The following is a 21,064-nucleotide window of genomic DNA, read 5'->3' on the forward strand; positions in this document are numbered from 1 at the left end:
CATCCTGGGCTCAACAGTTTGCAAAAATTTAACACATTTCTATGCCTCCTGTTGCAGTGTAAACCATAAACCACCACACTGAAGGTGCTCAAGAGATTTCTTTCCTGTCACACCACACACATTCTTAGGTGAGGCAAGAGCCGCTCCTCAGTTCACACAAGGGCCCTGAACAAACTGAATAGGGACTCTGTTGCTCTTACGAGCAGAGCAGAGGTCCAGTAGCTCTCATCCCAGGACCCTTAGCCATCAGCCTCCTCCCGCGCCGCGAAGGGCTGGCGGTCCGCCCTCCCCAAAGCGCTCCCCCAGCAAACCGCACGACCGGCGCCGGAAGCGCGCGCGGCGACCCCGGGCGCAGGTCGGCGCATGCGCGTGGCGGGCCCGGCGCCGGCAGGCAAGTTCTCAGCTGGTGCGAAGACTGGGGAACCGCACTGAGTGCTGGCTCGTCCGCAATCCGGTCTACCTCCCGCGGAGTTTAGGCCGGCTCCAGCCGACTCCTCAGATTCAGCCCCAGAGCCCTACAGCCATCCCCACCCCGGGTCCAAACGCCTTCGGTCAGCCGGCAGCTCCAGACCGGAAATAGCCCGCTAGGACCCAGCGCTTTGGGTCGGGGAAAGAGATTCCTTTTACTCACGGCAAGATTGCCTCGAGATCTCGAAAGCCCCAGCAGGAACGCGAGCACGCTCTGGAGCGGGGAAGAGACGGCCGTTCGCTTTTCTGCTCGTTCCCTCACTAATCTGCCAAACCACCAGCAGCCAAGCCGCCCCCTCGGGGCAGCCCGCGCTTTCCAGCGCTGGGGGAGGGCCCGAGGGCCGGCGGCTCCGCTCGCCCCGCCCGGACCTCGCGCGACGTCACGCAACGTCGCGTGGGAGTTCCCGCGACGTCACGCCTCTTCCTCCTCCTCCCGCCGCGGAGCGAGGTGGCGCCCCTCACGCCCCCTGCGGAGGGGCTGGGTCGGCGTTGAGTCCCACCGCGTTGGGCGGTGACTGGAGAGTGGAGCTCCTTCTCTGAGCCGTCAGAAGAGGCTTCGAGAGCTGGCGGCCACCACCGCGTTTTTGAGAGGGCCCGGAGAAAGCTCACGCTGTTCTGTCTGCGGAGCTTCACGTTCTCCTAAGAAGTGATCAATGTGTCTGACTTAAGCCCGTTTCTGGGAAAGCACGTAGGAGCGGCCTGTACCAGATGGAAAGTAAAAGTTAACTGAGGAGGGAAGGGATACAGATCAATCTAACGTAGCTTTCCGGCTGGTAGCTCTTACCTACAGTTTAGTGATGCGACCTGACGGGACTGGGTGGCGAGGCCGCGTAGCAAAATGAACGATGTATGTTTTGCACAGGTTAAAGAAAGTTTCTGACGAACCTGAAATGAGACGGAATCAGAAGTGACGCATTATTTATTGGAACAACATGCTGTTAGGTAATTTTTTTAAGTCAACGTTTTATGTGGCTGTTCGTTTATAAACATTCAAATTGTTAGTATATTTTCCTATTTATATTTCCTATTTAAAAGAAGCGTTTTAGCGTTAGAAATTCTAAATATATGAAGTTGAAGAAAATAAACAGAATAGACAGTATCATAATATTTTTTAAACCAGTTCAGTACTTTTCTTTAATACTTATAAGACCTGGGAGGAAGACAGAGGATATTATAAACTTTAAAAAGTAGAGTTGTATTTGGGAAATCATAGATATAAAATGTAAAAGTAATTTTCCCGTTCATTCCCTGTCTTAAGGGATGAATATCGCAGCTTACTCCTGGCAAGTGGACGTAACAGGATGTTTCTGTACCATCCTAGCAATGCTGTAGGAACGTTGGTATCTTTAAAAAAGAGAGCTGCTGAACATTCATTACCCTGTTAAAATATCATTCACTTCCAAATTTTATCTTGTTTTAGTCTTTTCTATCAGATCCTCTTATAGCACTATGTGCTATGTACCTTCCTATCTGACACTTATTGCAGTTTTCATTATTTATTTAATTAATTCTGTCTCCTCACTAGACTCTTAAGTTTCTTAAGGTCAAAACCATGTCTTGTTCACCTTTTTATCACCAGAAACTAACCCAGTGCTTGCCAGAGAGTCAGTCTCCGTGTAAAATGAATGAATTGGGCGTTCCTTGAGGGATTCATCTTTTCCATTTAAGCGGAGAATATCTTTGAATCCATTCAAAATTCTTAGATTCTCTTTATGGGATTTTATGATAATCACTTTAACGGTGGAAACAGTAGGCATACGTGTAGATATCTGCCTCCAATAAGGAGCCTTAAGACCTACATATAAATTATGAAGTCCTATGAGAAAACTTATATGAGAAAACTTCTTTAACAGAGAAGCGGATATTTTGAACTCTTTGTAATACTGGGTTTCTCAAATTTTATGGCTTAGAACAATGCTTCCCAAACTTTTTCAGTACCTGGAAAAAGAATACTTGTATTACATATTGTGATAAAAAATGAGACTGCTTCCATCCAGAGGCAACAGAAACTAGGATTCCAGCCACCTCAGGCCCAGCACTGCCACCTTGAGAGTTGGGAGTTTAATGTCCTAGCATACATATTGGAGGCCCTTGGTTAGGATGCTCAGTTTAAAAATTGTGTGGTGAAATGGTTAAAACGGTAACTTTTATATATGTACACTTAACCACAATGAGAAAAATTGCGTACTAAAAACTCTAGGATTCTTAGAACTGTAGAATTTTGGAACTATGTAGATTTTGAAATCATCTAACTCAAGCCATTTTACAACTGAAACTCTTTGTTGATTCATTCTATACAATCTGCTTACCTCCTACAGCTGGGTAGCTGAGGGTTGTGACGGGAAAATCACATAACAGGTTAGACTGATACCACTAAAATTACATGGTTTCAGACCTCATATAGGGCACCAATTAATCTCTAAAATAGCCTTTATTTAGCTCCTTCTGTTTCCTTTGCTGTCTTCCAAACCTTCACTGTTTTCCTCAAGCCTCTATACAGTATTCTCACTCTCAGCAGACACCTTCACCTCTTGGTTAAACAAGACAATGGGACTCAACAAGTGTGATCTTCCTGAACTTTCCTTTTCCTTTCTCAACTCTGTGAATTAGGCAATACCATTTTGCAGAGAAAAATGCAACCCTAATCCAATTGCTTCTCATCACCTCATCTGTATCCACCCTGGGCCAAGCCACCATCATCTTAAACCTCTTCTGCAGCAATAGTCTCCCTTTTTTTTTTTTTTAATCAACTTACACTGTTTTCCCTTTACAGTGTATTCTCCAACAGCAGTCAGAATGATTCTTTAAAACCTAAGTCAGAACATGACACTCCCTTAGCTTAAGACATGCCAGCGTCTTCCCATCACTTTAGAATAATATCAACCCCCTTTCCATGGAGTCAGGACAGGTCAATCACTGTATTCTACTGATGTTACCTCCTAAATAGAGTTCTGAATTAGTGCTTTCCTATCCATCCTCACTCTTTTTGCCCTAGTTTTGGCCCTGATATTTCTTACCTAGACTGTGCTTCCCATCTTGCACCTAAATGCAGTTTCCACACAGCTGCCAGAATGCCCAACCATTATTTCTGATCTTGGCACTCCCTTGTTTAAAACCCTTCAGTGGCTCTCAATTGCCTAAAGATTAAAATTCAATCCCTTTAAAATGTCAAAGAAACCCTTCTTAACCTTGCACCTCTACCCTCCACCTTATCCTTTCCCTCTAAAACAGGAGACTGCTTATATTCCTCCTTCCTGCTCTTTGCTATTTCATTGTCTTGGCTCATACAATCCTCTTCTCTTGAAATTACCTCCGCCCAGATCCTTTATATTTCACCCCCTTTCTACTTATCCTTTAAGACTTAGCTCAGGTAGTGCAGCTTCCAGGAGACTACCTTAATGTCTCTCTTCACCCCTTCTTCCTACCCCCTTCCACAAATAGCCCTCCTCATTCTCCCATACCCTTCTATATGTATCTTTGTCACTGCATTTAATGCTATTATATTGTAATTATGTTTATATCTTTTATCTTACCCAGCTAGGCTGCAAGGGGTTTCTTGATAGCGGAGACTGTGCTTTCTTCATTCTTCTCGGTATTCCTAGTTCTTATCAGAGAGTCTTAGAACAGTACTACCCAATAAAGCCACATATATGATTTAAAATTTTCTATTAGCCGCATTTAAAAAGGTAAAATGAAACAGGTGAAATTAACTTAATATGTTTTGTTTAACCTAATTTATCTAAAATATTATCATTCAACATGTAATCCATATACAGATTTATGAATGAGGCCTTTTACATTGTTTTTCTTCATACTGAGTCTTTAAAATCTGATGTGTGTTTTACCTTCATAGGACGTCTCAATTTGGATTAGCCACATTCCAAGTGCTCAAACTCACATGTGGCTAGTGGCTACCATATTGGCACAAAACATGCCTAGCATATATAATGAACAAATGAGGTTACATGATTTACCTGAAGAACCAAGACGGAGCTGATTCCTGTGGAGTGCTTATAAAAGACATTAAAGATTATACATTGCTTTCCGATTAGAAAAATTAGCCTCATTTAGTCTAGCCAACTTCCAACTTAGGTAGAGAAACTTTATTTATTTTGATTATCACTATGGCTACATACACCTTCTTCATTTCCCTTTATAAACTATTAAAGTAGTTTGTGTTTTTAAGTACTTAGCTACTTCATTTCACATCAGCAATGGGCAAAGTTTTATTAGATATATAATTTTCCCGATTTAGGAACTATCACTTTATACTTGATAAATAGTCTTATACAGTATACTGTGTGCTTGCCTATTGGCATAGGTTTAAATGATGGCGGGCTGATCCAGGATGTTAATGATCTGCTATTTATTGTCAATGGAAAGAGGCATCTTTTTCTTCCAGGTCATCAGTTTGTATACAGTGACTGCTTGGGCAGTATTTCATATCTCTGCAGTATAGGTTAATGAAGCCTAGGAATTTTGTTAGATAACCCTTAGGCCCTTTCTGTAACACTGGCATTTGTAAGAACCTCAGAGCTTAACCGCTGCAGAGATGATAAAAGAATTTAAGAGTGATCCCTAAGACTGTAGAGTAGAAAAGTGGATTGTATTTTGGGAATCTTGAAAAACCAATCTTTATCTTTTTATCCAGTAAATGTAGTTCTATACAACATTGTCCTGTGTACATATGTATAATGCTGCCCTGATGGAAACTGTGGGAACAATATTTACAGTAATGTAAATGGAAAATATTATGAAGAGTTAACTGTAGGAACAAGTCACTGACACTTGGAGTCTGTTAATTAAAGCATTCCTTGATGGGTTCACAGGAGCAAACACGTTTAATATTCATTGCTTTGTCCACTTAAAAAAATAATGATGCACGTCTTAAATGGTAATTTTTCCATCTATGAATTAATGAATTTATTCACTGCTGGCAAATAGTTGTGATCTTTAATGTACTCATGCCTCACAAATTGCAGATATGTCTTCAAACACACTTGCTGACTTTTTCCTCCCATTTTTTTCTTATTCTAACTATGTTTGAGAAAAATAGACTTTTTAAAAAATAATGACATTTTGCTTTTCCTAATCCATATGTCAGTCTAAGGTTAAGGAAGCTTTGATAATTACCTATCCAAAAATGTTTTATGTTTAAAATTCAGTTCTTAGAGGAGGCCTTCGGTTTTAGCCAATACTTTTCTATTTTACTTAAGTTATAATTGGAAGTATTAGAATTGAATAGTGAAATTAAATTATGTTTTAATTCACTTCTCACCCTTTGGGACAATTTGTTTTTGCAGACTATTTAAGATAGATAGAATTCCTCTTCCCAAATCTAGTACACTTATATAAAATGACCGTATGCCCTGGCTTACCAGCAACAGTTCTGGTTAATGTCTGTTCTTCTGGCTTAACTATTAACAGGGCTCCCATTTACTCTAAAAAATGTCCTAGTTTGGGTGATAAGTCAAATGGTCAGAAGCTTTAGGGAATTTGAAATATAAACTAATAAAAAAGGGAAGATTCAAATGACCTTTTGTTGTCAGGAGTATTTTCTTCTCAACTATGTACAGATCTATCTAAACTCGTTTTAAAGAATATTATGATATAGATAATGTAAGCCATAAAAGAATTGCACTTTTTGATTTATTGCTAGTACTCTGAAATTCCCATTAGTTGGGAAGTGGTTTGTTTAATACTGATAGAAAATGGATTCAAGAAAAATTTGCGATGATAAAAATACAAAGTACTGTTCCTACTTATCTTCTGTTTTGAACCTAAAAATAACTGTATCATACAGGTAGAACAGGTACAGTTTTCATCTTTTCACAAAGGTTGATAAATTAGGTGGTGTGACTAGCACTATATGTACAAACTAGTAGGTAAGTTGACCCAAGACTTTAAACCCAGTCTTCTGGACATGAGTCCTGTGTCTATGATCTTTTCAGTACACCATGCTATTTTTGAAAAATAGAATCTCTATGAAGCTTATTCTGTGCTTTTCTGTTTTTAATTTAGAAAATGCTTTTGAGAAAATAACCAAATAACGTTTCTGTAAAATTATTAAAAAATTATTACCTAAAGGCTAATTTGCAGTCCCAGTACATTTTTCTGTTTACTTCAGAAAGCTTTACATTATATGAGGTTACTATAAGGACTTTTAAATTTGATAGCAATTTAATTTAAGTCTTATTGAGAAGAGGAAAATAAACTGGGCTCTCTTGGTCAGGATTGGAATGAAGCACTATTCTATGAATTAATCTCAGTTTTTTTAGACTTTTTTGCAATAATAATTTTATTTCTTAGTAATTATGGCACATATGCCCTTTTACTTGGTTTACAATAGATGTGGACATTTGAGAGATGAATATAAATTGACTTCTAATGGAATTAGTGAAAGTGTTTATACTAGATTCCCAGCTAGATTCTTTCATGTAGTAAGTTTAAAACTAAATAGATTGAAGAGCCTTGAATTATGTTGTAATCTCAGAAGGGACCAGAGCAGGAAGTGCTCCAAAAATTGTGGCCTTATTCTACAGTCAACGATGGCATATGGCCATATTCCCAGCCTATGGTACTGTGCAAGTCCTGAGTAAGAGACGATCAGAGTTTATGCTCTGGCCCTATCTCTGGTTATCTGCATGTTTCCTAGACAAGTCTTACTTCCTCAACTGGAAAATGAGAATACTCATACTTAGTATGTCCAAAAGGGTGGTTGTAAAAATGAGGTATTATATGTGAAATTACTTAAAGCTTGCCAGTTGGGAACAGAGTGGTAGAAGGCTTTCCAGGCAGAAGGCATGTGCAAAGGTTCTGCTGTGGGGAATCATTGTGAGCTCTGGAAAGTGTAAGTATATAGTAATGTATTTGTATAGGTTGATAGTGGGAAATCAGCAGCAGTTCCACCTGATTTTTTGAATGAATTATAATTTGTAATTATAATCCTATTAAGCAAGTAATTTAACTTCTCTGTGCCTCAGTTGTTTATCAGTGATATGAAGGTAATAATATAAGCCTCGGGTATTTCACAAGATTGTTAAGGATTGAATGATTATATATATGTATTCAAATAGTGTAAGACGCTGTTGTTAATAATAGATAAATTTAAGAGCTACAGCTAATCAGAGAGATCTTTCCAATTGCTAACATATAATTATAGTGAAATTGTTGAATTGCTATGCAAATTGTGAGAGATTTATAATTATAGAAGGTATTAAATAATAATTTGTTAAGTGCTTTTACACATCTTATTTGATTCAAATTATTAAGTTTAAATAAGTCTGGTAGTTAAATAGTCAGGTAATTATTATATTGTTGTTATTTCCATTATATTACAAGGGATTTTAACCATTATCTAGCTGAACTGCAGAATTGTATAGAAAGGAGAAACTAATTTATTCATTTATTTCAGAAATTGGTGGTTGTAAGGAATCATTTATTTAACAGAGATTTATGATCTATTCAGCTTCAAGTCCAAGAAAGGGAGCATTAGTATCAAGCTGATTATGATCTGAGCTAATTTAGTGAAGACCTGAGTATGTTTGATAAATCCTTTTGAAAATAGTATCTGCTATTATTGGGCTGTGTAGTGTATGTCCCCACTTTTTCTTATATCTATGCCCTCTTCAGTCCAGTTTCCCTTTTTTAGTTCATTAGCTAATTTAACCACCTTCTAAGAAAGAGTTTTTTTAAAACTCAGATAATTACTCTATTCTAACATAGTTCAAGTTAAATGAAAAAAAGATATGATTTTAATCAGATTTCTTTTTTATTTGTACCTGTTTCTTCCTCATTTTTCTAAGCTAAGTTTCTATCATTATGCAAATATGGTATTTACTTAATTAGAGCACAAAACTGGCTATTCAGTTTTCTATTTTTATTCCACTTGACTAGAGCCTTCATCTAACGTATTCTTCAGAGCCATGCTCCAGGATCACAGTATAGGTTATAATGAATTAGTTCTTGTAACCAGACGCTATTGGACATAGTCCAAGACAAACTTGTAGCATTCAAAATTCTGTGTTTTACTATAGTGGGAAGTGTTATTTGAGGGTCCAACATAGTCAGTCTATTTTTATTACAGTTTTACCAGTGTAGACTTAAACAATAAAGTCTTTGAATCAATGCTGGATATAAAAGTATTTACAGAGTATGTACTGATTGTTCATTTTGTGGCTGTTTGGCTCTTCAAAAATTGGCAGCCAAATTCAGGAAATGAAATGTAGTTTATTAGAAAATACCTTTCTCACAGAAGATCAAGTTTCTGTGCATCTCAGGTTTTGTGGGAATGGATCAAATACGTCAGACAAAAATTGGCTAAAGTTCCTTATTTCCATTTGAAATTGCTGTATTCATTTCTCAAAAAATCTATTTTAGTTGTACAGTGTATTAGTTAAAAGTATATTGTTAAACCAAGGAAAAAGTGGTTTTACCATATTTGTTCAATAATAATATACTGGACTCCTCCTGGGCCCTGCTTACATCAGTCATTGCAGTGCAAACCAGATTCCTGTCAGGTAAAACCTGACACCTCACCTGACTTTCGGCTTTAACATTAGCATTAACACGTGTTTTGTTATGGTACCAGAGGAACTGCTGAGAATTTAATTTACACTAGATGTGTTTAATTTACACTTACTGGTGGAACTAGAATAACATGTCATTCATCTTAAAAAGTAAAACTGTGGGAAAAGAGACTGGTTTTTTGCTGGAATGGACTGAACAGCTTTTCTTGCTGAATGGACTATAGCCAGGTTCCAGTGTAGCCAGGTTCCAGGTTCTTGGTTCCTGGCCTATAGTCAGGTTCCAGTGGTTAGTTCTATATTATAGTTAAAAAGCAGTATACTTGTTTCTGAGCAACATATATTTGTTTTACATTTTGTCAAGCAAGCACTTGGACAGTGAATAGAGCAGAAGGTAACAGCTCACAAAACTGCTATGTAGATGGTATTTATCATTCATTACTTATTATATGATTGAAAATTGATCACAATATTAATATCTTCAGAAATGCGAATGATCCTTTCATCTCAGACTGAATTTCATCTACTTTCAGTTAGGAGACCTCCAAATGTAGACCTGTATGGATGGTCCTCAACTTAAAAGATGGTTTGATCTTAAAGATCTTTCAACTTTATGATGGTGTGAAAGCCATACGCAGTCAGTAGAAACCATAATTCGAATTCTGAATTTTGATCTTTTCAGGGGCTAGCAGTATGCAGCATGATGCTCTCTTGTGATGCTGGGCAGCTGCAGCAAGCTGCAGCTCCCATTCAGCCATGCGATCACGAGGGTAAACAGCTGGTACACGTAAACCATTCTGTACCCAGACAGCCATTCTGTTTTTCACTTTCAGTACAGTATTCAATAAATTACTTAAGATATTCAACACTATTATAAAGTAGGCTTTGTGTTAGATGACTTTGCACACCTGTAGTCTAATGTAAGTGTTCTGAGCATATTTAAGGTAAACTCGGCTAAGTAATGGTATGCAGTAGGTTAGGTGTATTAAATGCATTTTTGACTTATGATCAATTTACAGTGGGTTTGTCGAGACATACCCCATCATAAGTTGAGGAAAATCTGTATATGTTAAATGTAAGTTCTTTCTAGAAGACCTCATCGCAGAACTCTATAATATTGCTCTGTGTCCATAAATATTGTACTGCAAGCTACAGAAAATTATCGATATTGTATTTCTTAATGTTTCAAGATTCATTCAGAAATTCATTAGATGTAAAATATTTTCATGTTGGAAGGAAGTGTTTCTCACTCCTAATCTAAATCATTGTAGAAGGGATAGGCACAGAACCTTCAAGGGAGTAGACTTAAGGTAGAACTTTGAAAAAAAATTTGCCATGTAAGTTATATTTTCACTTTGTCAGTAATACATAATTTCTAAGTTAATAGTTCTCTGATTACTTTTAAGACTATATGTCTTTAACACGATGAGCTATACCATTCTCTATTTCCCAGTCAGTTTTTGATGCATAGCAAGTTTGGTCATTAGTCCTGTGTTATCCAAATTAGCTATTTATATAGAAATGTTTAAAAAATATATGCCTGCTTTTCAATTGTTTATAGTAATATCCACTTTGTATGTATGAAAATTAAATGCAAATTAAATACTAATTTAATGAGTAGTCACATAAGGTTAAATTGCTTATGTATCTAATAGTTTTAATAAGAATGCATAATTACTGGGCTAAATTGGTGAAGTGGTACTTTTGTCTTTAGGTATACCATCTACATACACGCTTTTCAGTCTAAGAGAAAAACAATGCATTTACCATGGATATAAATTCAAATTATAGTATTCACATAACGCTTATTTGTACAACAGTTAAACATCTTTCAGGAACTTAAAGTTGACTGCAAGAGCTCAATAAGATCAGCTTGTGTTAGAAGTGGATCTATTTGTTGGTTCTAATATGAAGTCATAACCTCTTTCCTGTTCTTTCTTCACACATTGGAAGATGTGTCAGTTGACCCAGCTTTCGTTAGATAAGCTCTTAAAATGTTTTTTCACACTCTTCTGAACTCCCTTCTGACTAACATGCATTTCATGAATATCTCACGTGTGAACTTTGCTTATTGGCTCCATCTCCTAATCATTTTATCCGTCTGAGGCTAATTTAATATTTTTAGAACATGTTAAATCCTATTCTATCTTCTTACATCCAATTTTGGATTCACTCTTCTTATCATTATTTACTATCAAGGGAATGTAATATAATTTCATATTGACCTACAGTAAATTAATTCCTAAGAGAATCTTTTGGAGGAAAAAACATACTCTAGAGCCCTGAAGAAATAATTCAATTGGTAGTAGAAGGCACAATCCTTAGAGCATATAGAAATCCTTGGCCAACTAATCTGATATGTGAAATAATACAATAGATATAAATAGATGTAAAATGCCTTTGAAAAACTCATATACTAGGCACAAGCAAGGTATAATTTGGACTATGTCACAATTCCTTCTTTTGGTATAGATGATTGAAATGTGAATTTTTAAAAATTAAGCCTTTTAATCACCTTGGTATATTGCTCTCAGAATACATTTAACAAAGGCATCTTTGAAGTGATTCTTTAATTGGATTCAATTATATGGGTTTCTAATTTTTTTAATTTAATAAGATTAAAGTGTTTTCCAATATTAAATCTCAATGCTTTCCAAGGTTGCTGATTTAATTTTATCTCTGATCAAAAGAAAATGTATATTCTAAGTTAAGCTTTGACTTCTCTTACTCAAGCTATTTGTTGAAATTTATTATATATTCTATTAAAGAGATGGGAAGAATATTGACGTGCTACACCTACTATGTTCTAGAAACTCTGCTAGGTGTTTACACAGAATATCTCATTTGATCTTTCCAACAACTCTTAGAGAATGGTATTTGTTTCCTTAATTTACAGATGGAGAAAAGAGAACTCAGTGTTAAATAATTCCCAAGGGTAAACTAGCTTGTAGCAGAGTCAGTATTCAAACCCATCTCAGTTTGGCTCAAAAACCCATATGTTTTTCAATATACTACCTTTTCTCTTGATTGTAAAGACAAGAAACAAATGGAAGTAATTATTTTCCAGAGTCCACTTGGACTGAACTAAATTTACCAAATTTAGAAACATCCCTCTGGTAAGATTTTACCTGTAAAAAGAGAAGGGGCTTAGGAGAATTAATTTTTAGCTCCAAGAATCAGAATTGAAAAATTTGAGCCTTTGGTTCTCAAGCTTTCTCTGGTCCTATTTCCTTGGAATTCCTCAAGTTAAAGACATTTAAAGCATTTTTGAGCACTTGTGCTCAAAGCACTCTATTAAGATCTCACCCTTTAAATAACAGGTTTTGTCCCCTCTAAGATGGATTTTGAGTCCTGCAATTCTGGGCTTCATAACCTTATTGAAATTTTCCTGTCAATTCTAACCAAATTTTAGAAGTACAACCTTCTTAGGCAAATCCTAAACTATATCCATATAAGAGTGATTAAAACAATACAAGAATATATACATACTAAGAAAATAAACAGTTGAGACAGTTTAAAGCAATAATAAGTCAGAAAATGACAGCAGGATCCACAAATAATGTGGGCAAATATGAAGGAATGTGAGGTACTCTTATGATTTTGATTCACAATTTTGTGATGACACTAAGAGATTAGGTTTTGAAGAGGTCGTCATCTTCATTGCCAATGGCAACCCCATAAGTTCTGCCACTATACCAAAAAAGTTTGGGGGCAATAATTATATAGATTAAAATATAAAAGCAAATAATTTCTTGGTTCAGTAAATATTCCTTAAAATAACTTATACAACACAATTTTACCTTTTTACAAATCCTTTAGAACTCACAGAACAGATTTCATGTAGTAGTCAGAAGAATCAATGTAGAGCAGTGAAACAAATATTCGTATGGGCTGCTATCAGGAAGCTGGGATGTTCTGGTACCACCTCTACCCTTAGATTGTATAGTAGTGATTTAGCTACGTTTTGGGGCTTTTCATTCAACTAAAAAGTGAGAAGTTGAATTCATTAGTTATTCTTAAAGAGTCCTTCTAGCTCAAAAATGTCATGATTCTAAGTGCTTTTGGTAGGAAACACATGAATATATTCAGGAAGGAAAGAGGTTATAGTTGTAAATAAAGCTAGCATGGTTGACAAAAAGAGTCATTGTGTGAAACTGTTGCCAGGAATAAAGACAGAGGAATGCATCCCTAACTAGACTTAGAGAATAAAAAGATTTTTAAATGACTAGAACACTCTTTGACCTGGGCCCTCAGATAATGCAGGGCTATGTAAAATACATACGCACATACATGTACAAACACAGACTCCTAATTTTATAGATAAATCCATGTATCCTTAATTTTAATCAAAACATCACAATGTATCTATTTTAAAGGAATCAATTTATGGAAAATGCGTAAAAGTCATATTTAATAGGACTTTAATATCTTTGAAACTAAAAATCCATTAAGTGAAAACTGTTGACTCCTCCCCCAAAATGTAGAGTTAGACTTGAAATTTTACCCACAAATTTTATATGAAATATATATCTAGTTCCTAAATAGCTTTCCTCAAAACCATAAACATAAAAAATGCTTAATAAATAAGTTGGAATCCCAAATTAAGTTTATCTTTGAAGAGTAAGCCCTGTATTTTAAACATAGTAAGATTTAAAAATTTTAAGTTACTATATATAATATAGTTACCAGAACCACTAAAACTATACTCTAGTGACATATATCTATATTTAGCCTGAAAACTAACTGAAAAGAGAAAAATTCAACTAACTAAAAATTTTGGTCCATATTCTCCAAAAATTGTCCAAATACAGTTTATGCTGAATAAAATTAATTTTTGGTTTGCTGAATCAGCACATTCCTTTTGCAGATTCAACATTACATAGCTTTTTTAGAAATTCAGTTGAATATCAGTAGTTTTATGCAGAATTGCCTTGGAGTAGGCAAGCATCCAAAAGGTTTCCCTGCAAAAACTGCAATCTCATCTGAACATTTATTCTCACTTTTTAAAAATTCTTTATTAACATCCTGAAGAAACTCTTATAGCCTTTGAGTCTGAACATAATGACAAAGTGAAGACTCTAAAGGGACAATGAAAAGGATGCATCAGTCTTGCTCAGTTCAAGGCAAGTCATATGATGGCCTACAGATAGTCCTTGAAAGGAAAGTATTTAGTATAAATCTGTTTTAAAAAGCAATTTTTAATTCCCAGGTAAAGTTCATGTGTCAGCTGTTATGTTAGATTGAATGCCCAGAAGGTGTGTACATTCAGTTCCTAATATTAATAACTAAGGGTATGCCAAAATAAAGGGATTTATAACTTTCATTTTAAGTGACACAAATTACTAAAATAAATTAATTGGATCAATGAAAATGAGAGGTAAAAGAATTATTTTAAAATATAATATAAATTAAAGGAAGATCCAAATATTCTTTAACCTAAAAAGGTTTTCAGACCTAATAGGCATGACAAAACCTGTCTTCATTCCTTTCTATTCAGCTCAGCAAGTGCTTTTGAGCTCCAATAGTTAATCAGTTACCAGATTCCACAATCTTTGTTTTTCACACTCCTCACTTCTTGCTGTGAATTGTTCTTTTTATGTACTGAGGATCACCAAGCAGGCCAGCACTATTTTTTTTAATGCCTTAAAAAGGCAATTATTATTTTATCCACAATTAGATTTGCCATATAAAATGTTACCATATAGCAACAGCCTGTAAAACATAATAGTATATTATCAAAGAAGTAGGTAGCTTAAGATGCAACATTACATTAATAGGTGAAATATAGTTAGCAAAATTATTCAACCCAGCTTTCTTAATAACCATAGCCATGCCCAACTTACAAAAAGTATAGCAAAAGTGATTATATACCAAATAACATTTATCCAAACAAATCAATGAACATAATATGCAAGTATTATAAAACAATATCTAACCGGCTTTATATAAAAGATATAATGCAGGTATTACCATGTTAAAAATAGATATCTTCTTAAACATCATTTCTGAACTTAAACTTCTAGAAGTGCATAGAAAATTGAGAAAGATAAAAAATATATTAACTTACCCTTCCATTTGTTTAGAAAACTTCTGCTCTTGGCCAAAAGCAGAAGGTGTTTCACTGCTGACTTTCCCTGAAGCTATGAACTTAAACAGTAAATCAGTGGGAGACACCTCTGTGGACCACGCTAGAGTTTGCTAGACACTACTGCTATGTGGAAGAGTTCTGCTGCATCTAAGCTGTATAAGGCGTGCAGTGGATAACCTAATATGCCTTTCATTTAACTGGCTGGGCAGGTTTCTACCGTCTGTGGAACATGGAATCACACCAGAATATGTTGGCACAACAGGCCAGTCAGACCGGTTCTTCTTTAGATCCAGAACCCGTCCAACCAGTCTGCATCAAAGGCTAGCCCAACAAGCTGCAGCGGCTCAGCTCTGCTAAGCTTGTACCAGGTGAGTTATCCCCACCTCCCGTCAACTCCCAACAAACTGCTCAGAATGTTGTAGCCTCCAGCAAAATAATTCAGAGTTCTAGTGGGAGGGGTAGATCTGTGTCAGGTACAGCAAACGTCCATTGTTACAAACCTCTCATTGTAGATAACTTGAGAGTCTGTCATCCTCAGAGGTAGGTAATCCTTTTTTAAATGTACTCCATGGCTCTGCAGACTAAAGCCTCTAGAAAGAGATTACAGTGAAGAAGAATCCATAATGCCTGACCTTTCCACTAGTCCACTTGGTCTAGCTCAGCCTTGAGGGGGTGTTGATATTCCCCACAAGGGCAGTGGCCCTGAGAGTTTGAAGGAAGCATTTCTAGAGGGAGGAAAACAAGATGTGGATTGACCAAACATTTGCCTGGGTGTGTTATCTTTCTTGTACTCAAATGATCCTCATACCATTCCAGTCTTAAAATTGGAAAAACTCCTATTTCTATATACTAGGACAACTTGGAGAGGTTTTACTTTGGATATTCAACAGTTGAACACAAATTCATGATAACTACTATATGCCAGGAACTGTGCCAGGTACAGTGTTACAATAGTGAAAAAAGACAAATTTAGTAAGAGATGGGAGCAATGTCCAGATTCCCAGTTAAACACGTCTACTAATCGTTTGGATGGAGTAAGTGAGCAACACAAGATCACATTTTGACAAAAATTGGTTTGTATTAAGAGAGATCATGTGAGATTTGTTCTTACTCTCTCATGATACACATTTAGAAACAGTCTTTTCTATCTACTGATGGAGTGATTCTACAACTTTCCTGCTTAAGTATAACCTGAAGTTTATACTGGACCTCACCTCCAGAGATTACTGGACCTTACCTCCAGAGATTCTGATTGAGTAGGTCTGGGATGTTATCCAAGTATTGATACTTACAGTGATCCTGCTGCAGTTGTTGCAGGGGCATGGGCTCAGCCTCTGGTGTTCAGCTTCTTTTCTATTTTTGTACCTAATTAAATAGACTATATTAATCACAAGTTGCCATATTCATCTTTGTATCTCTAGTGTCTAGCACAGACACTTAGTAAGTGTTTAATAAATGCTTATTGAGGAAATACCTACTCAGGGACAACACTTGCTAGATCCCAGGGGAATCACGACTAGTAAGTGTTATATGAATCAAACTGCATTAAGTACTGTAATTAGAATAACTGAGGTAGTAGCACAGAAAAGGCAGCAAGTATGACTGAGTATAGGAGATTACAAAGGAGATTGGTTTAGAGACTTTCCTTTTTAACCATGACCAAAGATTGCTATCTGCAGGATAACAAAAGGTTGAGGGAACAATAAAAAGAATGCCTTTGATAGAAGTAACAAAAGTTTTAGGTACCTGAGGACACCATGACCTCAACACTTAGTAATAAGGTTATTTTCTATAGCAGGTGTCAGCAGATTTTTCCATAAAGGATCAGAGATTAAATATTTTAGGGTTTGTGGGCCAGATTGTTTCTGTTTTAGTTATTCAACTCTAACATTGTAGCACAAAAGCAGATATAAAGAGTAGTCAATGAATGGGGGTGGCTGTGTTCCAATAAATTTTATAAACAAGTGACAGGCTGGATTTGACCCCTGCTCTAGAGTGTAACTTGTGAAAATTAGCAAGATTGCATAATTGGTTGGGAAAATAGGCTTGGAAGTCAAAAAGACTTGGGTTCCATCCCAATTCTCTTCCATATTAGCTTTGTCACCTAAATCAGGCATCTCTTTCATTTATAAAATGTGAATGTAAGTGGTAATATCTAACCCCTAGGGTTATTGTAAAATTCAAATAATGTAACTCACGTGAGGCTTTATCCAAAAATCTAGTACACAGTGAGGGCCCAATAAAATTTTGTCAGCTAAAAATAAGAATAGTTAAACATAGTAGTTGAACATGGGTGTTTATTTCCATTATTTCTTAAAGTCTACTAAAATGATAGTAAAGAATCAAAACAGCATGAACTCTTAAGGATCAAAAAGAATGAGAGAGGTAGCAGACAATAGGTGTCCATAAATTTTGGAAGAGGGAATGAGGATGAGTGGTTACTGATTTAGCAGAACAGAGAAGGAGGAAGTCTACTTGCAATAATAAAAGCAAGTCTGTCTCTTCTGCAGAATCCTGCAAAACTTCAGGAATTGGAGGCATAAGGTACCTCTAAATAGTCTTTGGGTATTGGGGCGGGGGGGAGTTTGAAGTAGAGGATTGGTTGAAAATATGCTTAAGGAACAGTTTGCTCCCTAGGTCCCTTCCCCAGCCCAGAAGCCTGGAGACTGCCCCTCTTCAACGTTGATGAAAGACAGGTAGGACTTGTTGATTCATGCTGGGAGAGATTGTCCCAGGTTGGTTTTGGACTTGAGAATACCGGGCAGAGCTGAGGGTAAATATGAGCTGAGATTGTATTAGTTTCCTAAGGCTGCTGTAACAAATTGCCAGAAACTTAGTGGTTTAAAAGGACACATATTTATTATCTTACAGATCTGGGGGTCGGAAGTCCAAAATGGGTCTCACTGGGTTGAAATCAGCAGGGTTGTCAGCAGGGTTGACATTCTAAGATATAGAGAGTCAGCCAGTTTGAATTCTTTTCTGGAAGCTCTAGGGGAGAATCTGTCTTCTTGTCTTTCCCAGCTTCTAAAGACTGCCTGTGTTTTTGGCTCATGGCCCCTTCCTATCTTAAAAGCCAGCAGTGGCCAGTCAACTCTTTCTTATATTGCATCATTCTGACATTGCTTCTGCTGCCTTCCTCTTTCATATTTAAATCCAGTTGTATAATCCAGGATAATCTCCCCATTTTAAGGTCAACTGATTATCAACCTTAATTTTATCTGCAATCTTAATTCTCCTCTACTATGTAACAGAACATATTCACAGGTTCCCAGGATGAGGATGTGGACATCTTTGAGAGACCATTATTCTGCCTACCACAGAGATTAGGTCAAAGTTTCTATATTGAATAGTGAGATGGCCAGATCCATTCCGCTGTGTGGCTTCTGAATGCTGATAACCAGGTTCATAACTCCTCACTCTGAAAGCAGAAAACTGGAGAATTTCTCTCCAAGAAACTCTCAAGACTCTCATCACCCTAAGGCAGTGGTTATTAACTAGGGATGATTTTGCCCCCAGGGGCCATTTGTCAATATCTGGAGAAATTTTTGATTGTAAACAACTGGGGAAAGTAGGTGAGAGTTGTGCTACTGGCACCTATTGGATAAGGGCCAGGGATGCTACTAAACATCTTACAATGCACAGGACAGCACATCCTCCACCTTCCTCACTGCTTCCCTACATAATTTTCTGATCCAAAATGTCAGTAGTGCCAAAGATGAGAAACCCTACTCTAATGTAAGCCTACCAGTCAACATCACCCTAATATAAATAAATAAGTCCCACCTAGGCACACAGAGTTGCAAATCAGTATTTGTATGCCTCATTCTAAGATACAGAGAGTATCTAACATGAAAGAGACAAAAACCGGTAGATAAAAACTTACAGAAAATAGTGTAGGGAACAGAATAATAATATAAAATATCCACTATATGAATTTCTTCAAAGAAACAAGAGAAGATACTGAATATGTGAAACAGGAACAGAAGTCTATCTAAAAGTGGAACTTCTGGAGAATAAAAAAGAGATATTGGAAAGTAAAAATATGGTGGCAGAAATAAAGTCAACAGGAGTTGGAAGATAAAATTGAGGAAATCTACCAGAAAGTAAAATTAAGAAAGTACTGAAGGATGTGTTGTTACAAAATAAGAATAAATTGAAAAAGATGAAATATGGAATCCAGAAGTAGCTCCATTTCTTCTCTTTGCTTAAAGTTCAACATGGCCACCAGTCCCAAGACCACAGCACTCTATAGGGTCACTGCACACTAGTAAGTTATTGAAGGTACTGTGATTTTTACTTCAAATTCACATTGCCTATGATTGAGGGAAGAAAAGGGAAGTGGGGCAGAGGGGGAGAGAGAGAGAGAGAAGAGGAGAAAAAGAGATGTGAATATGATTAGTTTTTGGTTTTAGATTTAAATTTAAAAGATTTTCTTAAATGCAAGTGTTCACTTTACCCTTTACCAAGGGTTAATGTTCACAGATCATAAAATGAGGAAGACAGTCAAACTGGTACAAGTACAAACTTGCACCTGCAGAAAAAGTTTGCATAAACATTCATATCTGCCAATATTCATACGTAAAAGTTTGCAACATACTATCCAACAGCTAGTAAAACCTGATTACAATGAAGTGAAGAGCATGTTTTACCTGAATAAACCCAAATCAGGAAAACCTGATTTTGAGCTTGCCTCAATTGTCCTTAGAGTATGGAAACATGGATTAGTTATTTATTTAACATCCTGAGCCTCAATTGCTTCATTTATTAAATGAGGGAGTGTGATTGGATATATTCTAAATATCTATTCAGCTCAACACTTTTATTCGAAAGTTCTTTTGACCAAGTGAACAATTCAAAAAAATACGGGAGCAAAAGCAAGGTAGACCAATCAAGGAGACATTTTACAGAAGAGAAATTTTAAAATGCAAGTTAATTTTTGGTTGTATATTCTCCGAAAGTTGACACTGAAATATGGATTCACATTCAAGTGATTTATTAGAAATGTGCTCCGATATGAAACTAGTTAGGGAGTGAGGAAGGAAGGACCAGAAAGGAGAATAAGAAAAGCAAGGGTATGATTTTAGCTCAACCTGGTGCCAGGGAGCTCTAGAGCATAAATTACAAAGAAAGAATTTATCCCACCTAGAGGCAAAGGAACAGGCTTTCATACTCCTGAACCAGTCACTGCCTACTGGCTGCTCCAGGGATTTGTAAACTTCCAGGCACTTTCAGCTCTCCATGAGAAGTGGTTCTAGTAACCTGAGAACATTCCTTTGAAGAAGGTTGTAGGTGCTATAACATTAAGAGTGAAGCATTAATATTTCTGCTTCCAGCCAAGATGAAGATATAGGAATCAGATTTACCCTACCACCTAAAAAAACAACAAGGATAAAATGTATAAAACAATGGCTTTCAAGACATTGTGCATCAGTCAACAAAGAACAGTTATCTCTAGAGAGAGAGTAAACAAGGTGAGTCCCACAATCACTCCAGCTTACTGCCAGGAGAGAATATCCAGGCCATAGAGAAGAGAGGGATTCCTCAGGTAGAGTTTAGTGGTCTTAGGGAGATTGTCAGATTGGATAAAAATGCAAAACCCAACTGTGTACTCCCCTCAATAAACATATTTTTAGATATAAAGACACAGATAGGTTAAAAGTAAAAGGATCAAAAAAGTATGCCATGCTAACACTAATCAAAAAACATCCGGAGTGGCTATATTAGACAAAATAGGTTTTAGATCAGAGAATATTACTGAGGACAAAAAAGGTGATTTCAAAATGATAAAGGTGAATTCATCAAGGAAACCTAATAATCCTACACATTTATGCATCTAATCATGTAAGTAAAAAAATATGTGAAGCAAAGGCTGATAGAACAGAAAGGATAACAGAACAAATCCATAATTATATTTAGTAACTGTATTTGGAGATTTCAACAACCCTTACTCAAAAATTGATACATAAGTAGACAGGAAATCAGT

The 21,064-nt window shown here is 36.5% G+C and overlaps 1 protein-coding gene and 1 long non-coding RNA gene across 6 annotated transcripts in view; one reads left to right on the plus strand and one right to left on the minus strand.

Moving 5' to 3' along the window:
* Positions 1–15,152, minus strand: part of RBBP8 (RB binding protein 8, endonuclease) — a 96,062-nt gene extending 80,910 nt beyond the window's left edge. Inside the window, exons 1-3 of one of the 3 annotated variants that reach the window (XM_061169310.1) lie at positions 15,061–15,152; positions 1,257–1,353; positions 632–1,167 (exon numbers count right to left, since the gene is read on the minus strand). The gene's annotated coding sequence lies outside the window, so the exon portion shown is untranslated. Of the gene's footprint in view, positions 1–631; positions 1,168–1,252; positions 1,354–15,060 lie in introns of all 3 variants that reach the window. The other 2 variants (XM_061169309.1, XM_061169311.1) reach the window with 2 other exon arrangements.
* LOC133075216 (uncharacterized) overlaps positions 914–21,064 on the plus strand; it is a 364,589-nt gene continuing 344,438 nt past the window's right edge. The window contains exons 1-3 of one of the 3 annotated variants that reach the window (XR_009697331.1): positions 914–1,410; positions 15,291–15,449; positions 17,719–17,777. This is a non-coding gene — a long non-coding RNA (uncharacterized LOC133075216). The remainder of the gene's footprint in view (positions 1,411–15,290; positions 15,450–17,718; positions 17,778–21,064) is intronic. The other 2 variants (XR_009697329.1, XR_009697330.1) reach the window with 2 other exon arrangements.

This window comes from Eubalaena glacialis, chromosome 15 (assembly GCF_028564815.1).
Source record: "Eubalaena glacialis isolate mEubGla1 chromosome 15, mEubGla1.1.hap2.+ XY, whole genome shotgun sequence".
Lineage (NCBI taxonomy): Eukaryota > Metazoa > Chordata > Mammalia > Artiodactyla > Balaenidae > Eubalaena > Eubalaena glacialis.